Consider the following 10,891-nt stretch of genomic DNA (forward strand, 5'->3'; position numbering starts at 1 on the left):
CTCTCTCCATGTCCCTACTAGGTCAAATTCAGGCGAACAAATGCAATTAGGTTAATTTGGTGCGGCAACATATCTTTATTCTCTAATTTTTTAGTACCGTAGTGTCATTTTTCACGTGATGGCTTTGTTTTCCACCACGCAAAATGGCAAATGTATAATATTCACGCCTTCACAGAATCGGATTTCTTGCTTCTTGTAATTATTTTATGTCCTTTATGTTTTTTCTCTAATTCTGGTGAAATAATTGATGTCTAGTTAGAGTGCATAATTTGAGAAACTATTAGGAGTTAAATTTCATTTTTAACTGCCTATTTTTCTTAGTCTGCAGTGCTATTATAAATCGAAATATAACCGCTAAGACGCTAATTTGCAAAACTTGGGGGCGATGCAAACTTCCAACCAGATGATTGCCCTTTCCAGGGGTTCACCAGTTGTCAATTACACCATCCGTGCCCCTCGCTTTGCCTTTCTCTCAGCGCGTTTTATTTTGCTTCTATCAACGCTATCAGCACTCATCCGTTATCGGGATGATCTTGGATGCCCAAATCGGCATTGAACCCAAGCTAAGCTGACGCTGGTCAATTTATAATGATGTTAAATTTCATTTTTAACTGTTCTCATCTTTAACTGCTTATTAGGAGTGGCGATAAGTCCGCAATAATTTTTTCCTTCGCTTGCATGGCCCGACATCACAGATGTATCACATTTGTGTGGTTTCCAGCAATTCTTGCATTTTCTTCCTTTTCTCGTATCCATCATCCACGAAGGTCTTTGGATTTTCGCATATGGGTTCGGCAGCTGTTTGAAGAGTTTCAGTCTCATATATGAACGTCGTTTAAGGCTAGTCGAGACGATTCATTCTCCATTCCTGAGACAAGCATGCTACGGAGTTTCGACTTCTCCACCAAAGACAGTTGCCAGTTTTTGTAGACTGGAGGGAACTAGCGGGTCTATGACAAGTCTAGTACCAATTTCCTGACTTCAGACGGATGGGAGGCTTGGTTAGCCCAGGATAGGATCGAACCATTGCCTTTTGTTTTTAACCGCTCTAATGAACGGCCCTACTGCCACTATGCTAGCTCTGAATCTGTTTTCTACTTTACATTCACATATGCCAACAATTGGGATCATCGATGCATCCGTGTTTATGTTGTATATTCTTTGTAAGGATAAAATAGCAAGCCCATTATTCTTAGCAAAGGGCGTTGAGAATCATATGGTTAATCGCACGAAAAAATTCAATTTTCTTTATAGTCAATAGTGTGAAAATAAATTTAGTATTACGTGAGATGCTGAAACAGAATATCCAAATTTGAACGAGAATTACGAATAGCGTATTCCTCTATGCGTCATGGATTATTTCATGTTCAAATGTTTCAGCTCTTTTCTGGCATTAATCGTCATGGAGTTGAATTCACCCTAGTACTTTTATCTCTTTCAAATGAATTCGAAAAAAAATTGTCTTCGAAATATTACGGCTGGCTCTGAAACGTTTATCGAGTATGTGATTTTATTGATTCCGTTTATGAAGAATGATATGTCCACAGTTTATTTACACAAAAAATTTCGAGTTACTTTTAATTTGGTTATATTTTGTGTTTCATCACTATGTTTTCATGCGTTTTCTAAGGCAATGAATAGTAATATTGCGGAAATTATTTGACTATCGCTTCGAATTGTAGCACACTCTATGTCTCAATATGATATTTCGATAGAAATATCTCGCAAAACATTTTTCATGTATGAGTGAATGTTTGGTGGAACGGTCTGATATGATGAATAGTAATTTCATCCAGGGATGGAAAGCGATCGTCCATGTGCAGTGGTGTTCCGTTGAATATTTGTTCCAGCAAAAATACGTGTCACAATCAAACATGTTGAAAGATCGGACGTAAATTTAATAGAATGAAAAAAGTAGTCTGTATTTTGCTTTAAAATTTAAACACTTAAAAATCGTCGAAACTATTTTTTATGCCATCTAGTGCATATTTTTGTCAATCATAACTATCTATCTTTTATCTGAGAAATCAAATGAAACCTACGAGGGCATTACAAACTATTTTTAAACAGCGTTATTCCTTTAATCTCTGTTGATAACAGCGATCTTAGTTTATTGGTAAGATTACGCCAGATTCTTATGATTTTTCTTTGTGGCGAACATTTCGGCACTGTCGCCTGTTTTAGAATTTAATTGACCAGGTTGAACATGCATAGCACTTGTTTCCTACGATGTGATACGATACGATCATAACGATTTTTTGATAGAAATTCTACGTCTTCAAAGTGCTTAGAAGTGTCGTCTCATTCAGTTCTACGTGCTGAACGTCGTGTGTTATCGTATAGAGTCTGCTTTTCATCTACATCACAATATCATTAGAAATTAGATCGGTTTTGTTGCGTAAAACAAATGCTTAACAGACATCTTGACGATTATCTCACAGATATCCGTTGAATTCACGAGGCACTCACTTAGAATGCATTTTTACTTTTTACTGTCTCGAAAATAACGAATGATTATTCAATTATAACGTTAAGTCTCTGTACAACTCATCAAATAGTTTTTAGATGGCAGCACCAATTATTTTCGTTGTTATCAACTTCTGATACTCGACCTTCTTCGACGTGAAGACTCATATCTCCGGGACGAAAACCTTTACAACCAACTTCGTGCAGAGTGTAAGTAAAGTCTTCCTTGTCCATATCTTGTGGCCATTTCCAGTTCTAAGCGTTGCTTTATGTTTATGTTTTTACTCAAAAATAACGATGTGATTTAACACATTGACGACTATCGGCATTGTATCAATGCTCATTTTTTTCGTGGTTTTTTTTTCCGCATTCCGTTTTGATCCCCAGACATTTTGCAAGCAGTCATTAAATAGCTTTTTGAAAACAGATTTAAGAATGGTTTTGACATTGAAAATCTCTGTTGTGTACTTAGAAATATTCAAAGGACAGGCCATATTTTAAAAAGCCGAATAGGCGTCCTTTGAAAATAAATTAACATAGTTGATTTTCAGAAGGTGTAATGGATCATATTTATCGCATGGAACGCTAGGATATGAGAAATACAGCTATGAACTGCATAAGCTGGAAAAAAGATTTTCAGAGGAAATACGACTTCTTTGATCTTAATTGCATAATATTTTTTCATTTTTAAAACCCATGAAATCCATCCAATAAAGAAATTTTTTTCTATACGCGGGACATGTTATCAAATTCTGAAGCCCTCTATTTATTCTCGCTAACGTCATGGAGTCGTTCGATGTTACCGACCCTTATACGAACGTAACAAATGACTCCGCAATGCAAGCCATTTTCGAATTCCTTTCTAAACACCAAGAAGAAATTAACATGTATGGCTTGTCGATTCCAAAAATCATGACCCTACTAAAGGAGTGCTTAAACTGCTCAATCTTTAGATGGTCTGACAAATATTACGCACAGAAGAGAGGGTTGGCAATGGGGCAGCGACTGGCACATAGTTTTGCTACTACTTTCATGTCTAAAACAGAAGCCACGGTAATTAATCTTAGGCCGATACCCTACTGTAGATATGTTGATAATTGTTTTGTCATCTTCTCCACACAAGAGGAGATGAACAAATCTTTTGAATTATTGAATGGACAAACAGAGTACATAAAGTTCACCCCAGAGAGACCAAAAGAGGATTGGCTTCCATTTTTAAACGTTCAGGTTAACCTATATCATAACAGCTATGCTACGAAGCGGTACCGTAAACCAAGTAACAAAAACATATTGGTTAATTATCTCGCTTCTCATCCTTCACACACCAAAAGAGCACTGATAAGAAACAGGTTTCGTACAGCCTCCGGTGTATGTACAGGGGGAGAACAGAGAGAGGAATCACACAACTTGGCACGGAAATAGCCATTTCCAACGGTTACCATATTGTAACTTCTCGAGATATGTTTAGAGGAAAGGCGATGAACCGTAATAAAAAGTCTAGCGAAAACAAAATCCCGTTCCTCCTACCCTTTAATAAGAACGAAATAAGCACAGCTATAAAACGATACTTGAAAGGGGCAGGCTTAAAAAAATCGGTAGCAGTATAGAAATACCACCAAACCCTCTACGGCGCCAATTAATTGAAAGTCGCTTATATGACCGTCTATGTACAATGCAAAAATGTACGATTTACCCTCAGGGGAGAGACGGTGATTCCATGAGTTCGGGTATAGTGTACTTGATTTCTTGCAAAATATGCGGGGACGAATATATTGGCGAGAGGGAAGGCCTCTTTGTGTCCGCATAAAAGAACACCTAGATAGAAAATCCAAAAACAAACCAAATACTCCACTAGGTACGTACAAAGCAGAAAAACATAACAAAGAAGATTTTGATATAAAAGTTAAAATCCTCGCACAAGAATCTAACATATCAGCGCGAAAATTCTTGAGGCTTTTTGGATTAATTTCAAAAACCCAAACATGAACCGCAGGCGGAACCGCCGAAACGTCAGCCAACGTGTAATTAATAAATATTATTTTAACAACCTCGTGTTTTCTTAAAGAAGAAGTTTGCAATTATCGAACAATGCCGAGGTTAAGATATAGTCGGTTCTGGGAATTTTTTCTTATAATTCATCGAACAAAAAAGTTGGCATAAGGATACTGATATTAAGTCGTACATTATCGTAGCACCTTCATCTTGTATTTTTAGTAAAGTATTTTCGTCTAAAAATTCTCAGTTAAATGTTCTCTTGCAACAGCCACAATTGACTGTTTAACTATTGTCAGTCGCTATTGTCGTCCGGCAATTTTATTGTCATTCTCCTTCTTCTAATGTTTATATGGTTGAAATGGACGTTCTTCGCTTTCCAATAAAGTCGAGCATCATTCTGTCATCCCACTAGTTGCATTTCGCTAGGATTTATCGTCATAACATTTGTACACGTAAATGTTAATGTCTCTTTATTGTGATGTGCTGTTACTCAATCGTATATTAAAATGAGAAGATTATTCTCTACTTTCATAGATTGCAATCTGACAGATTTTTTTCCAATACCTATTATCTAGATATTTCGGAAACGTATTAATATCTTATCTTATAGCATAAATAGTTGCTGCAGTCTAGTCAGACTTGAAGTTACGACCTTCATTTTGATGTTGCTTATTTATCAAAATCCTGTTTTTATTTTTCATATGATATAGTTCTAGACATATTCTTGTCTTGGTCTTGACACCAAACAAGGTTTTCTTTTTTGAAGAAACACTTCCAGAGTTGGTAACATAAGTAGAGGTTAGAGATTTTATCATTGCACAGCCGAAGTTCATGCAAGAGGAACTGTTGGAATGTAGACGGCAAATCCATAATTTATTTTTTTTAATTATAATTATTATATTAATATAAAAATTATAATTTTTTTTAATCCATTATTTTCGAAAGCTTTCCTTCTTTTTTGTTCTAGCAACATGTTGAAAAAGGTTATAATTGCGCGTTTTAACAATGTTAATTAACAATCTTCTCAGCCTCATCCTTGTTACGGTATTTTTGAGTGCCTCCTATTCCAATATTGTTGTCCATGGCAGACAAGAAGTTGTATCATGTTAACCAATTCTCTGTTAGTCAGTCGTCCAAACATCAACTGATTCAGTTTCATTTCTATTTTGACGTTTTAAATCATCTAACATTTTCTTTTCTATTGAATCTGCTGTGTGTTAGTTACGCACTTAGATATCTAAGTATACCGTCCTCCCTTATTCCTAGATCTGCTGAACACATGGCTTTAGAAACTGCTTTATTCTACCTTTATTAATACCGTTTGTCGTGTATCAAAGTATGCAACCTTACGTCTAGCATTTCCGCTTCACTTATGCTGTATAAAAGTCCGAAGAGCTATGCTCGTAGAAATATCAATTTCCTTGGCGGAGTCTTGCAAACGATCCAATGGTAGCTGTCGCCAAAAATAGCGAAAATAAATTGTCTTATTTTCATCACCTCAAAAGAACTTATAATAAGGCAACTTTGGGTGGGATGAGCCAAACAAGGTCACTAAATCTCAGCATCATTCTAGCCATCTAGGGTCTGGTGATAGTATAAAGGCGTATTGTACATACGTCGCTACAACGCATACACACTTGCGTCTGAATCTTTGACTAACGATGTGATATTAGCTAAGAAGGTTAAGAACGGTATCACTAGATAGGCCGAGATTGGAATACCTCAGTGATTTATGATGCCGAAGAAAAAAGTTTTCTCGAAACCTCAAGCAGTTGAAGAGACTCTTTAAATCAACGTCTCCATGTCAGTGCTAATAAAGCCGATAATTTAAAAGCACAAGTCCGTCGGCAGAAGCACTCCGGTAGATACCCAAACGCGGAGATGCGCGAGCAACATGCCGATCTTGCAAAGTCCTTCAGAGAAGGGATAAAAGGAAGGACGAGAGAAGAGCATCATTAGTGCGTTAAGATGCACAAGTCAGAAAAACGTAACCAAATCCCGCCCAGTTATAACCGATTTAAAATGGAAATTGCGCTTAAGAAATTTACATATAAACATAGAACGTTAGTATAAATTGTCTTTTTCAAGTCTGTCATATTCGGAACTCTTCAGCTCTGATTATCGAAATCTTATCCGCAGCTATCGAACAGCCGTGACTTTGAGCATGTATGTGTTTGGACAGCATAGTATTTAAGCAGTTCAGCTTGCTATTTAGCAGTTCTCTTCCTTGCTGGGAAGATAGATGTGAATATAGCCCGTTCCTTAGATTTATTACGTTCCGAATTCTTATAATTTTGTCGGCGAGTGTAGCGCAGCGATTAGATGTGTCCTGAAATTCACACTGGATCGATCGATGGTTCGATTCAGCGCATCGTGCTCACCAATCCTTCCGTACCTCCGAGATCGGAAAATTGATAATGAGAGGGTAAAGGCATCGACTTGATACATAGGAAGACACCGCAGATCAGTGTATGGAGCAAATATGCATTCAATTACCTCTACGATGCTTGATGAAGTCGATTGTATGGCGCATTCTTCAGGGATTGATCGAGGCATACCACTTTATCTTCGCTTTATTAACTTATTATTGCAAGAAATTTTTTTATCAGGAATTATCGCGAGTACTATTGATCAGGAACTGTTCAATAGAAAACAATTCATAGTGGTTTTACATGATTTTGAAATGAATTCATCTGATATTATGATGCTACCGCTTGTAAGTTGCCGTTTAACCCAGCGGCTAGACTGACTTGGTGTGTTACATTATCATAAATCTTCAGCCTCTTATAATTATCCTATTTTTGGCGTCGACATCACTAATAATTCTTCTTACAATTTCCACTAAATTTTGGATTAAAAAGTTTTTGTTAAACCTACCTAGTTAAGAAAAATGTAGTGTAAAGTATTTCCTGTTTACAAGCATCACTTTCTTTATCTGGAATGTGCTTCAAGCTTTCCTTTAGTGTGACGAAAGTTCTATTCCTCCCTAGCTATGCTTGGAATCGATTTCGTCGATTTTATCCCTCATCTGAATCATCGTGGATAAGATTTGATGATGGAGTTCGTTGATCCGTTTTCATGTGAGGTTATCAATCTCGTTCTTTATGGGCGTCAGTTAGACACTCTTCGGCAAAACGACACCGTCCACTCTTTCTGGAGTCGCAGTAAGGGAGCTGCTTGAAAAAGACGTGCGGTTCTTATTTTTAGACGGAATTTCTCATTTCATGAATGGTTATATAATAAACAGACGAATGCACAAAAAACGTACATGGCTAAGTTTCATGATTAGATCTTCTCTGTAAAAATGAGGTAGAAACCACTTTTTATAACTCGGTCACTGAAGCCGTGCCCATGGTTTCTTAGATTGTCTGTATTCAAAATGGTAAACATTCTTGCACTTCTAGGATCTACACTTTATGCCCTTTTTCAAGAATAGGTTCAAGGTAAGTATTTGTGTTCTCTTACCTACAGCAGTTCTTCTGTTATGTTTTCAAAGCCAAAATCAATCTTTTTCTTGACTTGATGAATCTATGGCTTCTGTTCATAATCATTAATATCACTCTGGGGTTTCCACACGACACGCGTTTCATTCAAAAGTTTAATAATTACCACTAATTAACAACACAATAAGAAAATACAACAATGTTTGAAGTGTAGCTTTTAAAACAAGTTTTTGAAATGGAGAACATATATACAATTGAAGTTGTATGAGAGCTTGCAAAGTATTTTGAAGAAGGTTCAGGAAGCATTTAGTAAAATGAAAGAACAATATATAGAATTTAATGACTAACTATGGCAAGGCATACTGATTTTCATGCCACTTCAGGTGTTATCTTTTACTACTGCTTGAGAGGACGATTCCTATGGCAAGAAGCGTCTATCATGTGTAAGGAGTACTGGGAATGGGAGCAATGGTTGAAGCATAAAAATCCGACACTACCAAAACGATGGACGTTGTTTAGTGAAAAAGCATTTAAACTTATGAAAAGGTAAGTTTGACTAAAAATGTCGACTTCCGGACTTCTATTTTTCTTTACTTTTTATCCAACTCTTGCGAACGAGTAGCATGAGCTACATAGTAATCGTGAAATATTACTAAGATCTAATTTAAGCGGCTAAAATCTGAGATAGTTGTAATTGCTCGTGCATTTGGTTTCCTGAGGACAAGTTCGGCACTTCCATGCTGCAACACATTCAAGAGTAAGCCTATTGTCTCATATTGCCGTTACACATAAAGAGTATGTTGCTGGTTTAGTGAGATCTCTTTCTTTTCCCGTTATAACATTATTAGGAATTTCTCAAGGTTTACAACTTAACGACTATGCTTCACAGGAAAATAGCTATTATTCTCAATAATTTATAACAGCTTGGTTTTTGGATGGAAATCTCAAACTCGTTTTCAATTTGGGCGATCATCTGTCGGAAGAAACTCTGTTGTACATCACAGTTTGACAATCAGGAGCGCTTTCATCCCGGTCGACAAGTAAATCATTGAGGACAAAACAAAAATGTTACATTTCTAGTGCTTAAAACTTGTATAGGAGTCTATTTTTATTATTCAGTAATTGAGCAGAAAAATTACTTGTTTAAATAATTTTCGAAGTCTTAAGATAGTCGTGGAAGAAGAGCATATTTCTTTTAGAACGTTGACGGCACGAGGAAAAGACCGTTGGTCGGCTAAAGATATGAGGAAATTCATTTCAAAGGAGAAGCTTTTGAAGCCAGTCAAGGTAGAAGAATCTGCATGAAGACATTATCATTTCAATGGTTTAATTTTCACATTTCATAAACAGTTCTTAAATGCAATTTTTGATCACCCAACATTCATCGTGTTCTTTGTTTACTTCCTTTTTTTTCGTTAAGATTTCTGTAGCATTTCGTGCTATCACTATCACTTTCCTCCAACATTTCTTGTCTTGTGATGCTTACATGTACATAATTTGATTTTTTTCGTAGACTTCTGAAGTTTTGACGAGCATTTTTTTAAATCTTCCATCATAGCCTTTTCTATGTGAATAGATGAATTTTATTCAAATAAATCTCGTAATTACTCGTGTCAATGGTGGCAAATGATGTAACGACTTTCATACTCAATCACAAGGTCACAATCTTTCTTTTTATCTATGCAGCTAACAAAAATTTGCACATAGTCACTAATTCCATTAATCTCTAACTCAAGACAGCTATGCTTCAGTTTAACATGCAAGTTTTATCAAATCACTCTGCTTTCAAATTATTCTAGTTCATTTTAGAATGAAGCGGACGATGTGTTCGCATATAGACCGAGTGAGATCGTTAAGGTGAGCTCTTAAATGCAGATGGCGACATAATCTTAGAAAGTCAGAAAGCATTACGGTATACTATCGATTTTTTATCTCTACCGTTCTTGACTAAGCAACTGCAATCACTTTAGCAAAAAAAATACACCCTTACCTCTTGAGGGATTAAGGATATAAGTGCAATACATCCATTTTCTAGTTCTTTGATTCAGTTTTACTTCCCTTGTTCAATATTTATCAATTTACAGAATCAAGATCAAAGAAAAGATAATGGGAAAAAGAAGAGAACACTGAACATTGGATCAGCGCCACATTGTCAGCAATAGCGGAAATTAGCGAGCAAGTGGTGTCAGCTGTGACGACTAATTCCGTCATATCGCTTTTATGTTTTTGCATGAAACCAACCAGAAATGTAATTAATAAAGTAATTTGAAACTGTGAGAAGTTATTCACTACAATCTTTGGCTTCATTATACTACAATAATATAAAGTATTGAAAAACAGCATATCGATAGAATGTTCCATCGATATAAAGTGTATTAATATTGAAACAAATCTCCTCAGGCTCTAAGTCTACGTGAATAGAAGCGTCTTCGACGGGGATAAATAGTAAATTATTAGTTTATGTTTGTTTGTTGCTTTTGCGCAGTTGTTTCAATCAAATAAATTGTTCAGTTATAGACTAAACAGTAGATGTAAAGCTTGCTTCGTTGGGTATCGTGCTATGATTTCGAACTCGTTTGAGGTAAATTCATGATTTAAAAAGTATTCACTCCAAGTTTTTGGAAGAACGTTTTCTCTTTCAAATTTTAGCATTATTATACATCATTATCTATATGATTAAATTTTTAAAAATATTTTTGTTACATTTCTCCTCGTTATTTCACAGATGAGCTTCCACAAAACTGCAAGCCAGAGCTGAGTTATAAGAGGCGATACTGATCTCTTGGTGCCTGTAAAAATCAGATTTCACCCATTCTGTAAAAAAGGTGATATATACAAAACACTATGAAAAGAGTATAACATATGTAGTGTTTTCTCAACTGAGTTTCTCAAATATTTGTTAGCAATAACATTACTCATCTGCCGAAAGTTCGAAGACCACATACTCGTTAGCGAGGAAAATCCATAAAAAGCTTATGCTCATTGCT

This window comes from Mesoplodon mirus, assembly GCF_964341445.2.
Source record: "Mesoplodon mirus genome assembly, contig: HAP1_SCAFFOLD_709, whole genome shotgun sequence".
Lineage (NCBI taxonomy): Eukaryota > Metazoa > Chordata > Mammalia > Artiodactyla > Ziphiidae > Mesoplodon > Mesoplodon mirus.